The sequence below is a fragment of the Choloepus didactylus genome, chromosome 20 (assembly GCF_015220235.1).
Source record: "Choloepus didactylus isolate mChoDid1 chromosome 20, mChoDid1.pri, whole genome shotgun sequence".
Lineage (NCBI taxonomy): Eukaryota > Metazoa > Chordata > Mammalia > Pilosa > Megalonychidae > Choloepus > Choloepus didactylus.
Genome location: NC_051326.1, coordinates 64,467,896 through 64,491,168, shown reverse-complemented (window position 1 = coordinate 64,491,168; position 23,273 = coordinate 64,467,896).

Genomic DNA, 23,273 nt, shown 5'->3' with positions numbered 1-23,273 from the left:
TGTTTATCCGCCCAGGTAAAACACATGGAAGTGAAAGAAAGCTGTACTAAACTTAGTTTTAAGAACTGTGTAACATACTGCTCACCCAGAGTTCCAAGTGATGGCATTCAAAAAAGTTGTTTTTCAGCCCAGGGAAAAGACATGGATGTGAAGGAAAGCTGTATTCAACTTAGTCTTCAGAACTGTGTAACATACGGCTTTCGCAGAGTTCCAAGTGACTGCTTTCAAAAAAGTTGTTTTTCAGCCCAGGGAAAACACATAGAAGTGAATGAAAGCTGTATACAACTTAGTTTTCCGAACTGTGTAACATACTGCTTTCGCAGAGTTCCAAGTGACAGCTTTCAAAAAAGTTGTTTTTCAGCCCACGGAAAACACATAGAAGTCAATGAAAGCAGTATACAACTTAGTTTTCAGAAATGTGTAATGTACTGGTTTCACAAATTTCCAAGTGACTGCTTTCAAAAAAGTTGTTTGTCAGCTCAGGGAAAACACATAGAAGTCAATGAAGGCTGAATTCAACTTAGTTTTCAGAACTGTGTGACATACTTCCTTCGCAGCGATCCAAGTGACTGCTTTAGAAAAGTTGTTTTCCGCCCAGGGAAAACATGTAGAACTGAATGAAAGCTGTATTCAACTTAGCTTTCAGAACTGTGTGGCATAATGCTTTCGCAGAATTCCAGGTGACTGCTTTCAAAAAACTTGTTTTTCAGCCCAAGGAAAACACATAGAAGTCAATGAAAGGTGTATTCAACTTAGTTTTCAGAACTGTGTAACATACTGCTTTCGCATAGATCCAAGTGACTGCTTTCAAAAAAGTTGTTTTTCAGCCCAGGGAAAACACAAAGAAGTGAATGAAAGCTGTATTCAACTTAGTTTTCAGAACTGTGTAACATACTGCTTTTGCAGAGTTCCATGTGACTGCTTTCAAAAAAGTTATTTTTCAGCCCAGGGAAAACACATAGAAATCAATGAAAGCTGTATTGAACTTAGTTTTCAGAACTGTGTGACATACTGCTTTTGCAGAGTTCCAAGTGAGTGCTTTTAAAACCATTGGTTTTCAACCCAGGGAAAACAAACAGAATTCAAGGAAAGCTGTATACATCTTAGTTTTCAGAAATTTTTCACGTACTGCTTTTGCAGAGTTGCAACTAACAGCTTTCGAAAAAGTTTTTCTGCCCAGGGAAAACACATAGAAGTGAAAGAAAGATGTAGTCAACTTAGTTTTCTGAACTGTGTAACATACTGTTTTCGCAGAATTCCAAGTGACTGCTTCAAAAAAGTTATTTATCAGCCCAGGGTAAACACATAGAAGTCAATGAAAGTTGTAATCAACTTTGTTTTAAGAACTGTATAACATACTGCTGTTGCAGATTTAGAAGTGACTGTTTTCAATAAAGTTGTTTTTCAGCACAGGGAAAACATGTAGAACTGAATGAAAGCTGTATTCAACTAAGTTTTCAGAACTGAGTAATATATTGCTTTTGCAGAGTTCTAAGTGACTGCTTAAAAAAAAGTTGTTTTTCAGGCCAGGGAAAACACATAGAAGTGAATGAAAGCTGTATTCCACTTAGTTTTCAGAACTGTGGAACACACTGCTTTTGTAGAGTTCCAAGTGACTGCTTCAAAAACGTTTTTTTCTCCCACGGAAATCACATAGAAGTGAAAGAAAGATGTATTCAACTCAGTTTTCCGAACTGTATAACATACTGCTTTCGCAGAGATCCCAGTGACTGCTTTCAAAAAAGTTGTTTTGCAGCCAGTGAAAACAAAGAGAAGTCAATGAAAGCAGAATTCAACTTAGTTTTCAGAACTGTGTAAGATACTGCTTTCGCAGAGTTCCAAGTGACTGCTTTAAAAAAGTTGTTTTCCACCCCAGGGAAAACACTTAGAAATCAGTGTAAGCTGTATTCTACTTAGTTTACAGAACTGTGTAACATAGTGCTTTCGCAGAGTTCCAAGTGACTGGTTCAATAAACTTCTTTTTCATCCCAGGGAGAACACATAGAAGTGAATGAAAGCAGTGTTCAACTTAGTTTTCAGAACTGGGTAATATAATGTTTTCGCAGATTTTTAAGTGACTGCTTTCAAAAAAGCTGCTTTTCATCTCAGGGAAAACACATGGAAGTGAATGAAAGCTGTATTCAACTTAGTATTCAGATATGTGTAACATACTGCTTTGGCAGATTCACAATTGACTGCTTTTCAAAAAGTTTTTTCCAGAAAAGGGAAAACACATAGATGTGAGTGAAAGTTGTATACAACTTAGTTTTCAGAACTGTGTAACCTACTCCTTTCGCAGAATTCCAAGGGACTCCTTTCAAAAAAGTTGTTTATCCGCCCAGGTAAAACACATGGAAGTGAAAGAAAGCTGTACTAAACTTAGTTTTAAGAACTGTGTAACATACTGCTCACCCAGAGTTCCAAGTGATGGCATTCAAAAAAGTTGTTTTTCAGCCCAGGGAAAAGACATGGATGTGAAGGAAAGCTGTATTCAATTTAGTCTTCAGAACTGTGTAACATATGGGTTTCGCAGTGTTCCAAGTGACTGCTTTCAAAAAAGTTGTTTTTCAGCCCAGGGAAAACACATAGAAGTGAATGAATGCTGTATACAACTTAGTTTTCCGAACTGTGTAACATACTGCTTTCGCAGAGTTCCAAGTGACAGCTTTCAAAAAAGTTGTTTTTCAGCCCACGGAAAACACATAGAAGTCAATGAAAGCAGTATACAACTTAGTTTTCAGAAATGTGTAATGTACTGGTTTCACAAATTTCCAAGTGACTGGTTTCAAAAAAGTTGTTTGTCAGCTCAGGGAAAACACATAGAAGTCAATGAAGGCTGAATACAACTTAGTTTTCAGAACTGTGTGACATAGTTCCTTCGCAGCGATCCAAGTGACTGCTTTAGAAAAGTTGTTTTCCGCCCAGGGAAAACATGTAGAACTGAATGAAAGCTGTATTCAACTTAGCTTTCAGAACTGTGTGGCATAATGCTTTCGCAGAGTTCCAGGTGACTGCTTTCAAAAAAGTTGTTTTTCAGCCCAAGGAAAACACATAGAAGTCAATGAAAGGTGTATTCAACTTAGTTTTCAGAACTGCCTAACATACTGCTTTCGCATAGATCCAAGTGACTGCTTTCAAAAAAGTTGTTTTTCAGCCCAGGGAAAACACAAAGAAGTGAATGAAAGCTGTATTCAACTTAGTTTTCAGAACTGTGTAACATACTGGTTTCGCAGAGTTCCAAGTGACTGCTTTCAAAAAAGTTGTTTTTCAGCCCAGGGAAAACACATAGAAGTGAATGAAAGCTGTATTTAACTTAGTTTTCAGAACTGTGTAACATACTGCTTTCGCAGATTTCCAAGTGACTGCTTTCAAAAAAGTTGTTTTTCTGCCCAGGGAAGACACATGGAAATCAATGAAAGCTGTATTCAACTTAGATTTCAAAACTGTGTAACATTCTGCTTTCGCAGAGTTCCAAGTGACTGCTTTCAAAAAAGCTGGTTTTCAGACCAGGGGAAACACGTAGAAGTTAATGAAAGCTGTATTCAGTTTAGTTTTCAGAACTGTGTAACATACTGTTTTCGCAGAGTTCTAAGTGACTGCTATCAAAAAAGTTGTTTTTCCACTCAGGGAAAACACATGGAAGTGAATGAAATCTGTATTCAACTTAGTTTTCAGAACTGTGTAACATACTGCTTTCGCAGATTTCCAAAAGTCTGCTTTCAAAAAATTTGTTTTTCAGCCCAGGGAAAACACATAGAAGTCAATGAAAGCTGTATTCAACTTAGTTTTCAGAAATGTGTAACACACTGCTTTCACAGAGTTCCAAATGACTGCTTTGAAAGTTACTTTTTCAGCTCAGGGAATACACATAGAAGTCAAAGAAAGCTGTATTCAACTTAGTTTTCTGAGCTGTGTAACATACTGCTTTTGCAGAGTTCCAGGTGACTGCTTTCAATAAAGTTCTTTTTCAGCCCAGGGAAAACATATAGAAATCAATAAAAGCTGTATTCAACTTTGTTTTCAGAACTGTGTAACATACTGCTTTCACAGAGTTCAAAGTGACTGCTTTCAAAAAAGTTGTTTTTCAGCCCAGGGAAAACCAAGAGAAGTCAATGTAAGCTGTATTCAACTTAGTTTCAGAACTGTGTAACATACTGCTTTCACAGAGTTCCAAGTGCCTGCTTATGAACAACATGTTTTTCAACCCAGGGAAAACACATAGAAGTCAGACAATGCGGTATTCAACTTAGTTTTCAGAACTGCGTAACATCCTGCTTTCACAGAGTTCCAAGTGCCTGCTTTCAAAAAATTGTTTTCCACCCTAGGGAAAAAACTTAGAAATCAATGAAAGCTGTATTCTACTTAGTTTTCAGAACTGTGTAACATACTGCTTTTGCAGTGTTCCAAGTGACTGGTTTCAAAAAAGATCTTTTTGAGCCCAGGGAAAACACAGAGAAGTGAATGAAAGCTGTATTCAAGTTAGTTTTCAGAACTGTTTAACATAATTCTTTCGAAGGGATCCAAGTGACAGCTTTCAATATACTTGTTTTTCAGCCCAGGGAGAACACATAGAAGTGAATGAAAGCTGTATTCAACTTCATTTTCAGAACTGTGTAACACAGTTCTTTCACAGAGTACCAAGGGACTGCTTTCAAAAAAGTTGTTTTTCAACCCAGGGAAAACAAATAGAAGTCAATGAAAGCTGTATTCAACTTAGATTTCAGAAGTGTGTAACATAATGCTTTTGCAGAATTCCAACTGACTGCTTTCAAAAAAGTTTTTCTTTAGCCCACGGAAAACACATAGAAGTCAAAGAAACCAGTATTCAACTTAGTTTTCAGATTTGTGTAACATCCTGCTTTCACAGAGATCCAAGTGCCTACTTTCAAAAAAGTTGTTTTCCACCCCAGGGAAAAAACTTAGAAATCAATGAAAGCTGTATTTTACTTTTCTTCAGAACTGTGTAACTTACTGCTTTCGCAGTGTTCCAAGTGACTGCTTTCAAAAAAGATCTTTTTCAGCCCACGGAAAACACAGAGAAGTGAATGAAAGCTGTATTCAAGTTAGTTTTCAGAACAGTTTAACATAATTCTTTCGAAGGGTTCCAAGTGACAGCTTTCAATGAACTTGTTTTTCAGCCCAGGGGAACACATAGAAGTGAATGAAAGCTGTATTCAACTTAGTTTTCGGAACTGTGTAACACACTGCTTTCACAGAGTACCATGTGACTGCTTTCAAAAAAGTTGTTTCTCAACCCGGGGAAAACAAATAGCAGTCAATGAAAGCTGTATTCAAATTAGTTTTCAGAAGTGTGTAACATACTGTTTTCACAGAATTCCAACTGACTGCTTTCAAAAAAGTTTTTCTTTAGCCCAGGGAAAACACATAGAAGTCAATGAAAGCTGTATTAAACTTAAATTTCAGAACTATGTAACATCCTGCTTTCGCAGAGTTCCAAGTGACTGCTTTCAAAAAAGTTGTTTTCCTCCCCAGGTAGACCACTTAGAAATTAATGAAAGGTGTAGTCTACTTAGTTTTCAGAACTGTGTAACAAAATGTTTCTGCAGGGTTCCAAGGGAATGCTTTCAATAAACTTGTTCTTCAGCCCAGGGAGAACACATAGAAGTGAATAAAAGCGGTGTGCAACTTAGTTTTCAGAACTGGGGAATATAATGTTTTTGCAGAGTTCTAAGTAACAGCTTTCAAAAAAGTTGTTTTTCAGCCCAGGGAAAACACATAGAAGTGAATGAGAGCTGTATTCAACTTTGTTTTCAGAACAGTGGAACCTACTGCTTTGCAGAGTTCCAAGTGACTGCTTTCAAAAATGTTGTTTTTCAGCCCAGGGAATACACAAAGAAGTCAATGAATTCTGTATTCAAATTTCTTTTCAGAGCTGTGTAGCATACTACTTTTGCTGAGTTCCACGTGACTTGTTTCAAAAAACTGTTTTTCAGCCCAGGGAAAACCCACAGAAGTCAATGAAATCTGTGTTCAACTTAGTTTTCAGAACTGTGTAGCATACTGCTTTTGCAGAGTTCCAAGTGACTGCTTTCAAAAAAGTTGTTTTTCAGACAGGGAAAACACGTAGAAGTAAATGAAAATAGTATTAGACTTAGTTTTCAGAACTGTGTAACATACTGCATTCTCAGAGTTCCAAGTGACTGTTTTCAAAAAAGTTGTTTTCTTCCCAGGGAGAACACTTAGAAATTAATGAAAGCAGTAGTCTACTTAGTTTTCAGAACTGTGTAACATAGTGCTTTCGCAGAGTTCCAAGTGAGTGCTAACAAAAAGTTGCTTTTCTGCCCAGGGAAAACACTTAGAAGTCAATGAAAGCTGTATTCAGATTTGCTCTCAGAACTGTGTTACATACTGCTTTCACAGAGTGCCAAGTGTCTGCTTTCAAAAAAGCTGTTTTTCAGGCCAGGGAAAACACACACAACTCAATAAATGCTGTATTCAACTTAGTTTTCAGAACTGTGTAACATACCGCTTTCGCAGACTTCAAAGTGACTGCTTTTAAAAAAGTTTTTTTTTAGCCCAGGGAAAACACATAGAAGTCAATGAAAGCTGTATTCAATGTAGATTTCAAAACTGTGTAACATTCTGCTTTCGTAGAGTTCCAAATGACCACTTTAAAAAAGTTCTATTTCAGCCCAGGGAAAACACACAGAAGTCAATTAAAGCTGTATTCAAATTCGTTTTCAGAAGTCTGTAACACACTTCTTTCGCAGAGTACCAAGGGACTGCTTTCAAAAAAGTTGTTTTTCAACCCAGGGAAAACAAATAGAAGTCAATGAAAGCTGTATAGAACTTAGTTTTCAGAAGTGTGTAACAAACTGCTTTCGCAGAATTCCAACTGACTGCTTTCAAAAAAGTTGTTTTTCAGCCCAGGGAAAACACAAAGAAGTCAATTAAAGCTGTATTCAACTTTGCTTTCAGAACTTTGTAACATACTGCTTTCGCAGGGTTCCTAGTGACTAGTATCAAAAAAGTTGTTTTCAAGCCCAGGGGAAACACATAGAAGTCATTTGAAGCTGTATTCACCTCAGCTTTCTGAACAGTGTAACATACTTCTTTTGCAGAATTCCATGTGACTGCTTTCAAAATTTGTTTTTGAGCTAAGGGAAAGCACATAGAAATCAATGAAAGCTGTCATCAACTTAGTTTTCAGAACTGGGTAATATAATGTTTTTGTAGAGTTCCAAGAGACTGCTTTCAAAGAAGGTGTTTTTCAGCCCAGGGAAAACACATAGAACTCAATGAAAGCTCTACTCAACTTAGTTTTCAGAAGTGAGTAACATAGTGCTTTCGCAGAGTTCCAAGTGAGTGCTAATAAAATATTGCTTTTCTGCCCACGGAAAACACTTAGAAGTCAATGAAAGTTGTATTCAGATTTGGTCTCAGAACTGTGTTACATACTGCTTTCGCAGAGTGACAAGTGACTGTTTTCAAAACAGCTGTTTTTCAGGCCAGGGAAAACACACACAACTCAATGAATGCTGTATTCAACTTAGTTTTCAGATCTGTGTAACATACTGCTTTCACAGAGTTCCAAGTGACTGCTTTAAAAAAGTTTTTTTTAGCCCAGGGAAAACACATAGAAGTCAATGAAAGCTGTATTCAACGTAGTTTTCAGAACTGTGTAACATTCTGCTTTCGCAGAGTTCCAAGTGACCACTTTAAAAAAGTTCTATCTCAGCCCAGGGAAAACACACAGAAGTCAAAGAAAGCTGTATTGAACTTCAGTTTCAGAACAGTGTAACACACTTCTTTCACAGAATACCAAGGTACTGCTTTCAAAAAAGTTGTTTTTCAACCCAGGGAAACAAATAGAAGTCAATGAAAGCTGTATTCAACTTAGTTTTCAGAAGTGTGTAGCATATTGTTTTCGCAGTGTTCCAACTGACCAGTTACAAAAAAGTTGTTTCTCAGCACAGGGAAAACACATATTAGTCAATCAAATCTGTATTCAAGTTAGTTTTCATAACTGTGTAACATACTGCTTTTGCATAGTTCCAAGTGACTCCTTTCAAAAAAGTTGTTTTTCAGCCAGTGAAAACACATAGAAGTCAATGAAAGCAGTATTCAACTTAGTTTTCAGAACTGTTTATCATCCTGATTTCGCAGAGTTCCAAGTAGTGCTTACAAAAAGTTGTCTTCCACCACAAGGAAAACACTTACAAATCAATAAGTGACTGTTTCAATAAACTTCTTTTTCAGCCCAAGGAGAACACATAGAAGTGAACGAAAGCTGTGTTCAACTGAGTTTTCAGAACAGGGTAATATAATGTTTTCACAGAGTTCTAAGTGACTGCTTTCAAAAAAGTTGTTTTTCAGCCGAGGTAAAATACATAGAAGTGAATGAAAGCTTTATTCAACTTAGTTTTCAGAACAGTGCAACATACTGCTTTTGCAGAGTTTCAAGAGACTGCTTTCAAAAAAAGGTGTTTTTTAGGCCAGGGAAAACACATAGAAGTCAATGAAAGCTGTACTCAATTTAGTTTTCAGAACTGCGTAACATACTGCTTTAGCAGAGTTCCAGGTGACTGCTTTCAAAAAACCAGGTTTTCAGACCAGAGGAAACACGTAGAAGTGAATGAAAGCTGTATTCAGTTTAGTTTTCAGAACTGTGTAACATACTGCTTTCGCAGAGTTCCAAGTGACTGCTATCAAAAAAGTCGTTTTTCCACCCAGGGAAAACACATGGAAGTGAATGAAAGCTGTATTCAACTTAGCTTTCAGAACTGTGTAACATACTGCTTTCCGAGAGTTCCAAGTGGCTGCTTTGAAAATTAGTTTTTCAGCCCAGGGAATACACATAGAAGTCAAAAAAAGCTGTATTCAACTTAGTTTTCAGAACTGTGTAACATACTGCTTTTGCAGAGTTCCATGTGACTGCTTTCAAAAAAGTTATTTTTCAGCCCAGGGAAAACACATAGAAATCAATGAAAGCTGTATTGAACTTAGTTTTCAGAACTGTGTGACATACTGCTTTTGCAGAGTTCCAAGTGAGTGCTTTTAAAACCATTGTTTTTCAACCCAGGGAAAACAAACAGAATTCAAGGAAAGCTGTATACATCTTAGTTTTCAGAAATTTTTCACGTACTGCTTTTGCAGAGTTGCAACTAACAGCTTTCGAAAAAGTTTTTCTGCCCAGGGAAAACACATAGAAGTGAAAGAAAGATGTAGTCAACTTAGTTTTCTGAACTGTGTAACATACTGTTTTCGCAGAATTCCAAGTGACTGCTTCAAAAAAGTTATTTATCAGCCCAGGGTAAACACATAGAAGTCAATGAAAGTTGTAATCAACTTTGTTTTAAGAACTGTATAACATACTGCTGTTGCAGATTTAGAAGTGACTGTTTTCAATAAAGTTGTTTTTCAGCACAGGGAAAACATGTAGAACTGAATGAAAGCTGTATTCAACTAAGTTTTCAGAACTGAGTAATATATTGCTTTTGCAGAGTTCTAAGTGACTGCTTAAAAAAAAGTTGTTTTTCAGGCCAGGGAAAACACATAGAAGTGAATGAAAGCTGTATTCCACTTAGTTTTCAGAACTGTGGAACACACTGCTTTTGTAGAGTTCCAAGTGACTGCTTCAAAAACGTTTTTTTCTCCCACGGAAATCACATAGAAGTGAAAGAAAGATGTATTCAACTCAGTTTTCCGAACTGTATAACATACTGCTTTCGCAGAGATCCCAGTGACTGCTTTCAAAAAAGTTGTTTTTCAGCCAGGGAAAACAGATAGAAGTCAATGAAAGCTTTATTAATATTACTTTTCAGAACTGTGTAAGATACTGCTTTCGCAGATTTCCAAGTGACTGCTTCCAAAAAAGTTGATTTTCAGCCCAGGGAAAACACATAGAAATCAATGTAAGCTGTATTCTACTTAGTTTTCAAAACTGTGTAACATAGTGCTTTCGCAGAGTTCCAAGTGACTGGTTCAATAAACTTCTTTTTCATCCCAGGGAGAACACATAGAAGTGAATGAAAGCAGTGTTCAACTTAGTTTTCAGAACTGGGTAATATAATGTTTTCGCAGATTTTTAAGTGACTGCTTTCAAAAAAGCTGCTTTTCATCTCAGGGAAAACACATGGAAGTGAATGAAAGCTGTATTCAACTTAGTATTCAGATATGTGTAACATACTGCTTTGGCAGATTCACAATTGACTGCTTTTCAAAAAGTTTTTTCCAGAAAAGGGAAAACACATAGATGTGAGTGAAAGTTGTATACAACTTAGTTTTCAGAACTGTGTAACCTACTCCTTTCGCAGAATTCCAAGGGACTCCTTTCAAAAAAGTTGTTTATCCGCCCAGGTAAAACACATGGAAGTGAAAGAAAGCTGTACTAAACTTAGTTTTAAGAACTGTGTAACATACTGCTCACCCAGAGTTCCAAGTGATGGCATTCAAAAAAGTTGTTTTTCAGCCCAGGGAAAAGACATGGAAGTGAAGGAAAGCTGTATTCAACTTAGTCTTCAGAACTGTGTAACATACTGCTTTCGCAGAGTTCCAAGTGACTGCTTTCAAAAAAGTTGTTTTTCAGCCCAGGGAAAACACATAGAAGTGAATGAAAGCTGTATTCAACTTAGTTTTCAGAACTGTGTAACATACTGCTTTCGCAGAGTTCCAAGTGACAGCTTTCAAAAAAGTTGTTTTTCAGCCCACGGAAAACACATAGAAGTCAATGAAAGCAGTATACAACTTAGTTTTCAGAAATGTGTAATGTACTGGTTTCACAAATTTCCAAGTGACTGCTTTCAAAAAAGTTGTTTGTCAGCCCAGGGAAAACACATAGAAGTCAATGAAAGCTGAATTCAACTTAGTTTTCAGAACTGTGTGACATACTGCTTTCGAAGAGTTCCAAGTGACTGATTTCAGAAAAGTTGTTTTCCGCCCAGGGAAACACATGTAGACGTGAATGAAAGCTGTATTCAACTTAACTTTCAGAACTGTGTATCATAATGCTTTCGCAGAATTCCAAGTGACTGCTTTCAAAAAACTTGTTTTTCAGCCCAAGGAAAACACATAGAAGTCAATGAAAGTTGTATTCAACTTAGTTTTCAGAACTGTGTAACATACTGCTTTCGCAGAGTTCCAAGTGACTGCTTTCAAAAAGTTGTTTTTCAGCCCAGGGAAAACACAAAGAAGTGAATGAAAACTGTATTCAACTTAGTTTTCTGAGCTGTGTAACATACTGCTTTTGCAGATTTCCAAGTTTCTGCTTTCAAAAAAGTCGTTTTTCAGCCCAGGGAATACACATGGAAATCAATGAAAGCTGTATTGAACTTAGTTTTCAGAACTGTGTAACATACTGCTTTTGCAGAGTCCCACGTGACTGCTTTCAAAACCGTCGTTTTTCAACCCAGGGAAGACAAAAGGAAGTCAATGAAAGCTGTATACATCTTAGTTTTCAGAAATTTTTCACGTACTGCTTTTGCAGAGTTGCAACTAACAGCTTTCGAAAAAGTTTTTCTGCCCAGGGAAAACACATAGAAGTGAAAGAAAGATGTAGTCAACTTAGTTTTCTGAACTGTGTAACATACTGTTTTCGCAGAATTCCAAGTGACTGCTTCAAAAAAGTTATTTATCAGCCCAGGGTAAACACATAGAAGTCAATGAAAGTTGTAATCAACTTTGTTTTAAGAACTGTATAACATACTGCTGTTGCAGATTTAGAAGTGACTGTTTTCAATAAAGTTGTTTTTCAGCACAGGGAAAACATGTAGAACTGAATGAAAGCTGTATTCAACTAAGTTTTCAGAACTGAGTAATATATTGCTTTTGCAGAGTTCTAAGTGACTGCTTAAAAAAAAGTTGTTTTTCAGGCCAGGGAAAACACATAGAAGTGAATGAAAGCTGTATTCCACTTAGTTTTCAGAACTGTGGAACACACTGCTTTTGTAGAGTTCCAAGTGACTGCTTCAAAAACGTTTTTTTCTCCCACGGAAATCACATAGAAGTGAAAGAAAGATGTATTCAACTCAGTTTTCCGAACTGTATAACATACTGCTTTCGCAGAGATCCCAGTGACTGCTTTCAAAAAAGTTGTTTTGCAGCCAGTGAAAACAAAGAGAAGTCAATGAAAGCAGAATTCAACTTAGTTTTCAGAACTGTGTAAGATACTGCTTTCGCAGAGTTCCAAGTGACTGCTTTAAAAAAGTTGTTTTCCACCCCAGGGAAAACACTTAGAAATCAATGTAAGCTGTATTCTACTTAGTTTACAGAACTGTGTAACATAGTGCTTTCGCAGAGTTCCAAGTGACTGGTTCAATAAACTTCTTTTTCATCCCAGGGAGAACACATAGAAGTGAATGAAAGCAGTGTTCAACTTAGTTTTCAGAACTGGGTAATATAATGTTTTCGCAGATTTTTAAGTGACTGCTTTCAAAAAAGCTGCTTTTCATCTCAGGGAAAACACATGGAAGTGAATGAAAGCTGTATTCAACTTAGTATTCAGATATGTGTAACATACTGCTTTGGCAGATTCACAATTGACTGCTTTTCAAAAAGTTTTTTCCAGAAAAGGGAAAACACATAGATGTGAGTGAAAGTTGTATACAACTTAGTTTTCAGAACTGTGTAACCTACTCCTTTCGCAGAATTCCAAGGGACTCCTTTCAAAAAAGTTGTTTATCCGCCCAGGTAAAACACATGGAAGTGAAAGAAAGCTGTACTAAACTTAGTTTTAAGAACTGTGTAACATACTGCTCACCCAGAGTTCCAAGTGATGGCATTCAAAAAAGTTGTTTTTCAGCCCAGGGAAAAGACATGGATGTGAAGGAAAGCTGTATTCAATTTAGTCTTCAGAACTGTGTAACATATGGGTTTCGCAGTGTTCCAAGTGACTGCTTTCAAAAAAGTTGTTTTTCAGCCCAGGGAAAACACATAGAAGTGAATGAATGCTGTATACAACTTAGTTTTCAGAACTGTGTAACATACTGCTTTCGCAGAGTTCCAAGTGACTGCTTTCAAAAAAGTTGTTTTTCAGCCCACGGAAAACACATAGAAGTCAATGAAAGCAGTATACAACTTAGTTTTCAGAAATGTGTAACATAATGCTTTCACATATTTCCAAGTGACTGGTTTCAAAAAAGTTGTTTTTCAGCCCAGGGAAAACACATAGAAGTCAATGAAGGCTGAATACAACTTAGTTTCAGAACTGTGTGACATAGTGCATTTGCAGAGATCCAAGTGACTGCTTTAACAAAAGTTGTTTTCCAGCCAGGGAAAACATGTAGAAGTGAATGAAAGCTGTATTCAACTTAGATTTCAGAACTGTGTGACATAATGCTTTCGCAGAATTCCACGTGACTGCTTTCAAAAAAGTTGTTTTTCAGCCCAAGGAAAACACATAGAAGTCAATGAAAGGTGTATTCAACTTAGTTTTCAGAACTGTGTAACATACTGCTTTCGCAGAGTTCCAAGTGACTGCTTTCAAAAAAGTTGTTTTTCAGCCCAGGGAAAACAAATAGAAGTGAATGAAAGCTGTATTCAACTTAGTTTTCAGAACTGTGTAACATACTGGTTTCGCAGAGTTCCAAGTGACTGCTTTCAAAAAAGTTGTTTTTCAGCCCAGGGAAAACACATAGAAGTGAATGAAAGCTGTATTTAACTTAGTTTTCAGAACTGTGTAACATACTGCTTTCGCAGATTTCCAAGTGACTGCTTTCAAAAAAGTTGTTTTTCTGCCCAGGGAAGACACATAGAAGTGAATGAAAGCTGTATTCAACTTAGATTTCAAAACTGTGTAACATACTGCTTTCGCAGAGTTCCAAGTGACTGCTTTCAAAAAAGTTGGTTTTCAGAAAAGGTGAAACACGTAGAAGTTAATGAAAGCTGTATTCAACTTAGTTTTCAGAACTGTGTAACATACTGTTTTCGCAGAGTTCCAAGTGACTGCTATCAAAAAGTTGTTTTTCAACCCAGCGAAAACACATAGAATTGAATGAAATCTGTATTCAACATAGTTTTCAGAACTGTGTAACATACTGCTTTCGCAGATTTCCAAGAGTCTGCTTTCAAAAAATTTGTTTTTCAGCCCAGGGAAAACACATAGAAGGGAATGAAAGCTGTATTCAACTTAGTTTTCAGAAATGTGTAACACACTGCTTTCACAGAGTTCCAAATGACTGCTTTGAAAGTTACTTTTTCAGCTCAGGGAATACACATAGAAGTCAAAGAAAGCTGTATTCAACTTAGTTTTCTGAGCTGTGTAACATACTGCTTTTGCAGAGTTCCAGGTGACTGCTTTCAATAAAGTTCTTTTTCAGCCCAGGGAAAACATATAGAAATCAATAAAAGCTGTATTCAACTTTGTTTTCAGAACTGTGTAACATACTGCTGTCACAGAGTTCAAAGTGACTGCTTTCAAAAAAGTTGTTTTTCAGCCCAGGGAAAACCAAGAGAAGTCAATGTAAGCTGTATTCAACTTAGTTTCAGAACTGTGTAACATACTGCTTTCACAGAGTTCCAAGTGCCTGCTTACGAACAACATGTTTTTCAACCCAGGGAAAACACATAGAAGTCAGACAATGCGGTATTCAACTTAGTTTTCAGAACTGCGTAACATCCTGCTTTCACAGAGTTCCAAGTGCCTGCTTTCAAAAAATTGTTTTCCACCCTAGGGAAAAAACTTAGAAATCAATGAAAGCTGTATTCTACTTAGTTTTCAGAACTGTGTAACATACTGCTTTTGCAGTGTTCCAAGTGACTGGTTTAAAAAAAGATCTTTTTGAGCCCAGGGAAAACACAGAGAAGTGAATGAAAGCTGTATTCAAGTTAGTTTTCAGAACTGTTTAACATAATTCTTTCGAAGGGATCCAAGTGACAGCTTTCAATATACTTGTTTTTCAGCCCAGGGAGAACACATAGAAGTGAATGAAAGCTGTATTCAACTTCATTTTCAGAACTGTGTAACACAGTTCTTTCACAGAGTACCAAGGGACTGCTTTCAAAAAAGTTGTTTTTCAACCCAGGGAAAACAAATAGAAGTCAATGAAAGCTGTATTCAACTTAGATTTCAGAAGTGTGTAACATAATGCTTTTGCAGAATTCCAACTGACTGCTTTCAAAAAAGTTTTTCTTTAGCCCACGGAAAACACATAGAAGTCAAAGAAACCAGTATTCAACTTAGTTTTCAGATTTGTGTAACATCCTGCTTTCACAGAGATCCAAGTGCCTACTTTCAAAAAAGTTGTTTTCCACCCCAGGGAAAAAACTTAGAAATCAATGAAAGCTGTATTTTACTTTTCTTCAGAACTGTGTAACTTACTGCATTCGCAGTGTTCCAAGTGACTGCTTTCAAAAAAGATCTTTTTCAGCCCACGGAAAACACAGAGAAGTGAATGAAAGCTGTATTCAAGTTAGTTTTCAGAACAGTTTAACATAATTCTTTCGAAAGGTTCCAAGTGACAGCTTTCAATGAACTTGTTTTTCAGCCCAGGGCAGGCACATGGCAGTCAATGAAAGCTGTATTGAACTTCGTCTGCCGAACGGTGCAACACACTGCTTTCGCAGGGCCCCACGTGACCGCTTTCAATAAAGCTGTTTCTCAGCCCAGGGCAGGCACATGGCAGTCAATGAAAGCTGTGTTGAACTTAGTTTTCAGAAGTGTGTAACATACTGTTTTCACAGAATTCCAACTGACTGCTTTCAAAAAAGTTTTTCTTTAGCCCAGGGAAAACACATAGAAGTCAATGAAAGCTGTATTAAACTTAAATTTCAGAACTATGTAACATCCTGCTTTCGCAGAGTTCCAAGTGACTGCTTTCAAAAAAGTTGTTTTCCTCCCCAGGTAGACCACTTAGAAATTAATGAAAGGTGTAGTCTACTTAGTTTTCAGAACTGTGTAACAAAATGTTTCTGCAGGGTTCCAAGGGAATGCTTTCAATAAACTTGTTCTTCAGCCCAGGGAGAACACATAGAAGTGAATAAAAGCGGTGTGCAACTTAGTTTTCAGAACTGGGGAATATAATGTTTTTGCAGAGTTGCAAGTGACTGCTTTCAAAAAAGTTGTTTTTCAGCCCAGGGAAGACACATAGAAGTCAATGAAATCTGTATTGAACTTAGTTTTCAGAACAGTGTAACATACTGCTTTTGCAGACTCCCACGAGACTGCTTTAAGAAGGTTGTTTTTCAGCCCAGGGAAGACACATAGAAGTCAATGAAAGCTGTATTGAAGTTAGTTTTCAGAACTGTTTAACATACTGCTTTCGCAGACTCCCACGTGACTGCTTTCAATAAAGCTTTTTTTTCTGCCCAGGGAAATCACACAGAAGTCAATGAAAGCTGTATTCACCATAGATTTCAGAACTGTGTAGCATACTGCTTTCGCAGAGTTCCAAGTGACTGCTTTCAAAAAAGTTGTTTTTCAGACAAGGGAAAACACGTAGAAGTAAATGAAAATAGTATTAGACTTAGTTTTCAGAACTGTGTAACATACTGCATTCTCAGAGTTCCAAGTGACTGTTTTCTAAAAAGTTGTTTTCTTCCCAGGGAGAACACTTAGAAATTAATGAAAGCAGTAGTCTACTTAGTTTTCAGAACTGTGTAACATAGTGCTTTCGCAGAGTTCCAAGTGAGTGCTAACAAAAAGTTGCTTTTCTGCCCAGGGAAAACACTTAGAAGTCAATGAAAGCTGTATTCAGATTTGCTCTCAGAACTGTGTTACATACTGCTTTCACAGAGTGCCAAGTGTCTGCTTTCAAAAAAGCTGTTTTTCAGGCCAGGGAAAACACACACAACTCAATAAATGCTGTATTCAACTTAGTTTTCAGAACTGTGTAACATACCGCTTTCGCAGACTTCAAAGTGACTGCTTTTAAAAAAGTTTTTTTTTAGCCCAAGGGAAAACACATAGAAGTCAATGAAAGCTGTATTCAATGTAGATTTCAAAACTGTGTAACATTCTGCTTTCGTAGAGTTCCAAATGACCACTTTAAAAAAGTTCTATTTCAGCCCAGGGAAAACACACAGAAGTCAATTAAAGCTGTATTCAAATTCGTTTTCAGAAGTCTGTAACACACTTCTTTCGCAGAGTACCAAGGGACTGCTTTCAAAAAAGTTGTTTTTCAACCCAGGGAAAACAAATAGAAGTCAATGAAAGCTGTATAGGACTTAGTTTTCAGAAGTGTGTAACAAACTGCTTTCGCAGAATTCCAACTGACTGCTTTCAAAAAAGTTGTTTTTCAGCCCAGGGAAAACACAAAGAAGTCAATTAAAGCTGTATTCAACTTTGCTTTCAGAACTTTGTAACATACTGCTTTCGCAGGGTTCCTAGTGACTAGTATCAAAAAAGTTGTTTTCAAGCCCAGGGGAAACACATAGAAGTCATTTGAAGCTGTATTCAACTCAGCTTTCTGAACAGTGTAACATACTTCTTTTGCAGAATTCCATGTGACTGCTTTCAAAATTTGTTTTTGAGCTAAGGGAAAGCACATAGAAATCAATGAAAGCTGTCATCAACTTAGTTTTCAGAAACTGGGTAATATAATGTTTTTGTAGAGTTCCAAGAGACTGCTTTCAAAGAAGGTGTTTTTCAGCCCAGGGAAAACACATAGAACTCAATGAAAGCTCTACTCAACTTAGTTTTCAGAAGTGAGTAACATAGTGCTTTCGCAGAGTTCCAAGTGAGTGCTAACAAAAAATTGCTTTTCTGCCCACGGAAAACACTTAGAAGTCAATGAAAGTTGTATTCAGATTTGGTCTCAGAACTGTGTTACATACTGCTTTCGCAGAGTGACAAGTGACTGTTTTCAAAACAGCTGTTTTTCAGGCCAGGGAAAACACACACAACTCAATGAATGCTGTATTCAACTTAGTTTTCAGATCTGTGTAACATACTGCTTTCACAGAGTTCCAAGTGACTGCTTTAAAAAAGTTTTTTTTAGCCCAGGGAAAACACATAGAAGTCAATGAAAGCTGTATTCAACTTAGTTTTCAGAACTGTGTAACATTCTGCTTTCGCAGAGTTCCAAGTGACCACTTTAAAAAAGTTCTATCTCAGCCCAGGGAAAACACACAGAAGTCAAAGAAAGCTGTATTGAACTTCAGTTTCAGAACAGTGTAACACACTTCTTTCACAGAATACCAAGGTACTGCTTTCAAAAAAGTTGTTTTTCGTGCCTGGGAAACAAATAGAAGTGAATGAAAGCTGCATTCAACTTAGTTTTCAGAAGTGTGCAACATACTGCTTTCGCAGCGTTCCAACTGACCAGTTACAAAAAGTTGTTTCTCAGCCCAGGGAAAACACATATTAGTCAATGAAATCTGTATTCAACTTAATTTTCATAACTGTGTAACATACTGTTTTTGCAGAGTTCCAAGTGACTGCTTTCAAAAAAGTTGTTTTTCAGCCCAGGGAAAACACATAGAAGTCAATGAAAGCTGTATTCAACTTAGATTTCAGAACTGTTTATCATCCTGATTTCGCAGAGTTCCAAGTAGTGCTTACAAAAAGTTGTCTTCCACCACAAGGAAAACACTTACAAATCAATAAGTGACTGTTTCAATAAACTTCTTTTTCAGCCCAAGGAGAACACATAGAAGTGAACGAAAGCTGTGTTCAACTGAGTTTTCAGAACAGGGTAATATAATGTTTTCACAGAGTTCTAAGTGACTGCTTTCAAAAAAGTTGTTTTTCAGCCCAGGGAATACACATAGATGTCAATGAAAGCTGTATTCAACTTAGTTTTCAGAACAGTGCAACATACTGCTTTTGCAGAGTTTCAAGAGACTGCTTTCAAAAAAGGTGTTTTTCAGGCCAGGGAAAACACATAGAAGTCAATGAAAGCTGTATTCAACTTAGTTTTCAGAACTGCGTAACATACTGCTTTTGCAGAGTTTCCAGGTGACTGCTTCAAAAAACCAGGTTTTCAGACCAGAGGAAACACGTAGAAGTGAATGAAAGCTGTATTCAGTTTAGTTTTCAGAACTGTGTAACATACTGCTTTCGCAGAGTTCCAAGTGACTGCTTTCAAAAAAGTCGTTTTTCAGCCCAGGGAAAACACATGGAAGTGAATGAAAGCTGTATTCAACTTAGCTTTCAGAACTGTGTAACATATTCCTTCCATAGAGTTCCAAGTGGCTGCTTTCAAAATTAGTTTTTCAGCCCAGGGAATACACATAGAAGTCAAAAAAAGCTGTATTCAACTTAGTTTTCCGAACTGTGTAACATACTGCTTTTGCAGAGTTCCACGTGACTGCTTTCAAAAAAGTTATTTTTCAGCCCAGGGAAAACACATGGAAGTCAATGAAAGCTGTATTGAACTTAGTTTTCAGAACTGTGTGACATACTGCTTTTGCAGAGTTCCAAGTGACTGCTTTTAAAAAATTTTTTTTTCAACCCAGGGAAAACAAACAGAATTCAAGGAAAGCTGTATACATCTTAGTTTTCAGAAATTTTTCACGTACTGCTTTTGCAGAGTTGCAACTAACAGCTTTCGAAAAAGTTTTTTCTGCCCAGGGAAAACACATAGAAGTGAAAGAAAGATGTAGTCAACTTAGTTTTCTGAACTGTGTAACATACTGTTTTCGCAGAATTCCAAGTGACTGCTTCAAAAAAGTTATTTATCAGCCCAGGGTAAACACATAGAAGTCAATGAAAGTTGTAATCAACTTGTTTTAAGAACTGTATAACATACTGCTGTTGCAGATTTAGAAGTGACTGTTTTCAATAAAGTTGTTTTTCAGCACAGGGAAAACATGTAGAACTGAATGAAAGCTGTATTCAACTAAGTTTTCAGAACTGAGTAATATATTGCTTTTGCAGAGTTCTAAGTGACTGCTTAAAAAAAAGTTGTTTTTCAGGCCAGGGAAAACACATAGAAGTGAATGAAAGCTGTATTCCACTTAGTTTTCAGAACTGTGGAACACACTGCTTTTGTAGAGTTCCAAGTGACTGCTTCAAAAACGTTTTTTTTCTCCCACGGAAATCACATAGAAGTGAAAGAAAGATGTATTCAACTCAGTTTTCCGAACTGTATAACATACTGCTTTCGCAGAGTTCAAAGGGAGTGCTTTCAAAAAAGTTGTTTTCCAGCCCAGAAAAAAAAAATAGAAGTCAATGAAAGCTGTATTCAACTTAGTTTTCAGAACTGTGTAAGATACTGCTTTCACAGAGTTCCAAGTGACTGCTTTAAAAAAGGTTTTTTATTTACCCCAGGGAAAACACTTAGAAGTGAAAGTAAGGTGCATTCAACTTAGTTTTCAGAACTGTGTAATATAGTGCTTTTGCAGAGTTCCAAGTGACTGGTTCAATAAACTTCTTTTTCATCCCAGGGAGAACACATAGAAGTGAATGAAAGCAGTGTTCAACTTAGTTTTCAGAACTGGGTAATATAATGTTTTCGCAGATTTTTTAAGTGACTGCTTTCAAAAAAGCTGCTTTTCATCTCAGGGAAAACACATGGAAGTGAATGAAAGCTGTATTCAACTTAGTATTCAGATATGTGTAACATACTGCTTTGGCAGATTCACAATTGACTGCTTTTCAAAAAGTTTTTTCCAGAAAAGGGAAAACACATAGATGTGAGTGAAAGTTGTATACAACTTAGTTTTCAGAACTGTGTAACCTACTCCTTTCGCAGAATTCCAAGGGACTCCTTTCAAAAAAGTTGTTTATCCGCCCAGGTAAAACACATGGAAGTGAAAGAAAGCTGTACTAAACTTAGTTTTAAGAACTGTGTAACATACTGCTCACCCCAGAGTTCCAAGTGATGGCATTCAAAAAAGTTGTTTTTCAGCCCAGGGAAAAGACATGGATGTGAAGGAAAGCTGTATTCAACTTAGTCTTCAGAACTGTGTAACATACTGCTTTCGCAGAGTTCCAAGTGACTGCTTTCAAAAAAGTTGTTTTTCAGCCCAGGGAAAACACATAGAAGTGAATGAATGCTGTATACAACTTAGTTTTCCGAACTGTGTAACATACTGCTTTCGCAGAGTTCCAAGTGACAGCTTTCAAAAAAGTTGTTTTTCAGCCCACGGAAAACACATAGAATTCAATGAAAGCAGTATACAACTTAGTTTTCAGAAATGTGTAATGTACTGGTTTCACAAATTTCCAAGTGACTGCTTTCAAAAAAGTTGTTTGTCAGCTCAGGGAAAACACATAGAAGTCAATGAAGGCTGAATTCAACTTAGTTTTCAGAACTGTGTGACATACTTCCTTCGCAGCGATCCAAGTGACTGCTTTAGAAAAGTTGTTTTCCGCCCAGGGAAAACATGTAGAACTGAATGAAAGCTGTATTCAACTTAGCTTTCAGAACTGTGTGGCATAATGCTTTCGCAGAATTCCAGGTGACTGCTTTCAAAAAACTTGTTTTTCAGCCCAAGGAAAACACATAGAAGTCAATGAAAGGTGTATTCAACTTAGTTTTCAGAACTGCCTAACATACTGCTTTCGCAGAGATCCAAGTGACTGCTTTCAAAAAAGTTGTTTTTCAGCCCAGGGAAAACACAAAGAAGTGAATGAAATCTGTATTCAACTTAGTTTTCAGAACTGTGTAACATACTGCTTTTGCAGATTTCTGAGTGACTGCTTTCAAAAAAGTTATTTTTCAGCCCAGGGAAAACACATAGAAATCAATGAAAGCTGTATTGAACTTAGTTTTCAGAACTGTGTAACATACTGCTTTTGCAGAGTTCCAAGTGACTGCTTTCAAAAACGTCGTTTTTCAACCCAGGGAAAACAAACAGAATTCAAGGAAAGCTGTATACATCTTAGTTTTCAGAAATTTTTCACGTACTGCTTTTGCAGAGTTGCAACTAACAGCTTTCGAAAAAGTTTTTCTGCCCAGGGAAAACACATAGAAGTGAAAGAAAGATGTAGTCAACTTAGTTTTCTGAACTGTGTAACATACTGTTTTCGCAGAATTCCAAGTGACTGCTTCAAAAAAGTTATTTATCAGCCCAGGGTAAACACATAGAAGTCAATGAAAGTTGTAATCAACTTTGTTTTAAGAACTGTATAACATACTGCTGTTGCAGATTTAGAAGTGACTGTTTTCAATAAAGTTGTTTTTCAGCACAGGGAAAACATGTAGAACTGAATGAAAGCTGTATTCAACTAAGTTTTCAGAACTGAGTAATATATTGCTTTTGCAGAGTTCTAAGTGACTGCTTAAAAAAAAGTTGTTTTTCAGGCCAGGGAAAACACATAGAAGTGAATGAAAGCTGTATTCCACTTAGTTTTCAGAACTGTGGAACACACTGCTTTTGTAGAGTTCCAAGTGACTGCTTCAAAAACGTTTTTTTCCTCCCACGGAAATCACATAGAAGTGAAAGAAAGATGTATTCAACTCAGTTTTCCGAACTGTATAACATACTGCTTTCGCAGAGATCCCAGTGACTGCTTTCAGAAAAAGTTGTTTTTCAGCCCAGGGAAGGCACACAGAAGTAAATGAAAGCTGTGTTCAACTGAGCTTTCAGAACTGTGTAAGATACTGCTTTCGCAGACTTCCATGAGACGGCTTTCAAAAATTTGTTTTTCAGCGCAGGGAAGACACTTAGAAATCAATGAAAGCTGTATTCAACTCAGTATTCAGAACTGTGTAACATAGTGCTTTCGCAGAGTTCCAAGTGACTGGTTCAATAAACTTCTTTTCATCCCAGGGAGAACACATAGAAGTGAATGAAAGCAGTGTTCAACTTAGTTTTCAGAACTGGGTAATATAATGTTTTCGCAGATTTTTAAGTGACTGCTTTCAAAAAAGCTGCTTTTTCATCTCAGGGAAAACACATGGAAGTGAATGAAAGCTGTATTCAACTTAGTATTCAGATATGTGTAACATACTGCTTTGGCAGATTCACAATTGACTGCTTTTCAAAAAGTTTTTTTCCAGAAAAGGGAAAACACATAGATGTGAGTGAAAGTTGTATACAACTTAGTTTTCAGAACTGTGTAACCTACTGCTTCCGCAGAATTCCAAGGGACTCCTTTCAAAAAAGTTGTTTTTCATCCCAGGGAAGACACATGGAAGTGAAAGAAAGCTGTATTGAACTTAGTTTTAAGAACTGTGTAACATACTGCTCACCCAGAGTTCCAAGTGATGGCATTCAAAAAAGTTGTTTTTCAGCCCAGGGAAAACACATAGAAGTGAAGGAAAGCTGCATTCAATTTAGTTTTCAGAACTGTGTAACATAAAGCTTTCGCAGTGTTCCAAGTGACTGCTTTCAAAAAAGTTGTTTTTCAGCCCAGGGAAAACACATAGAAGTGAATGAATGCTGTATACAACTTAGTTTTCAGAACTGTGTAACATACTGCTTTCGCA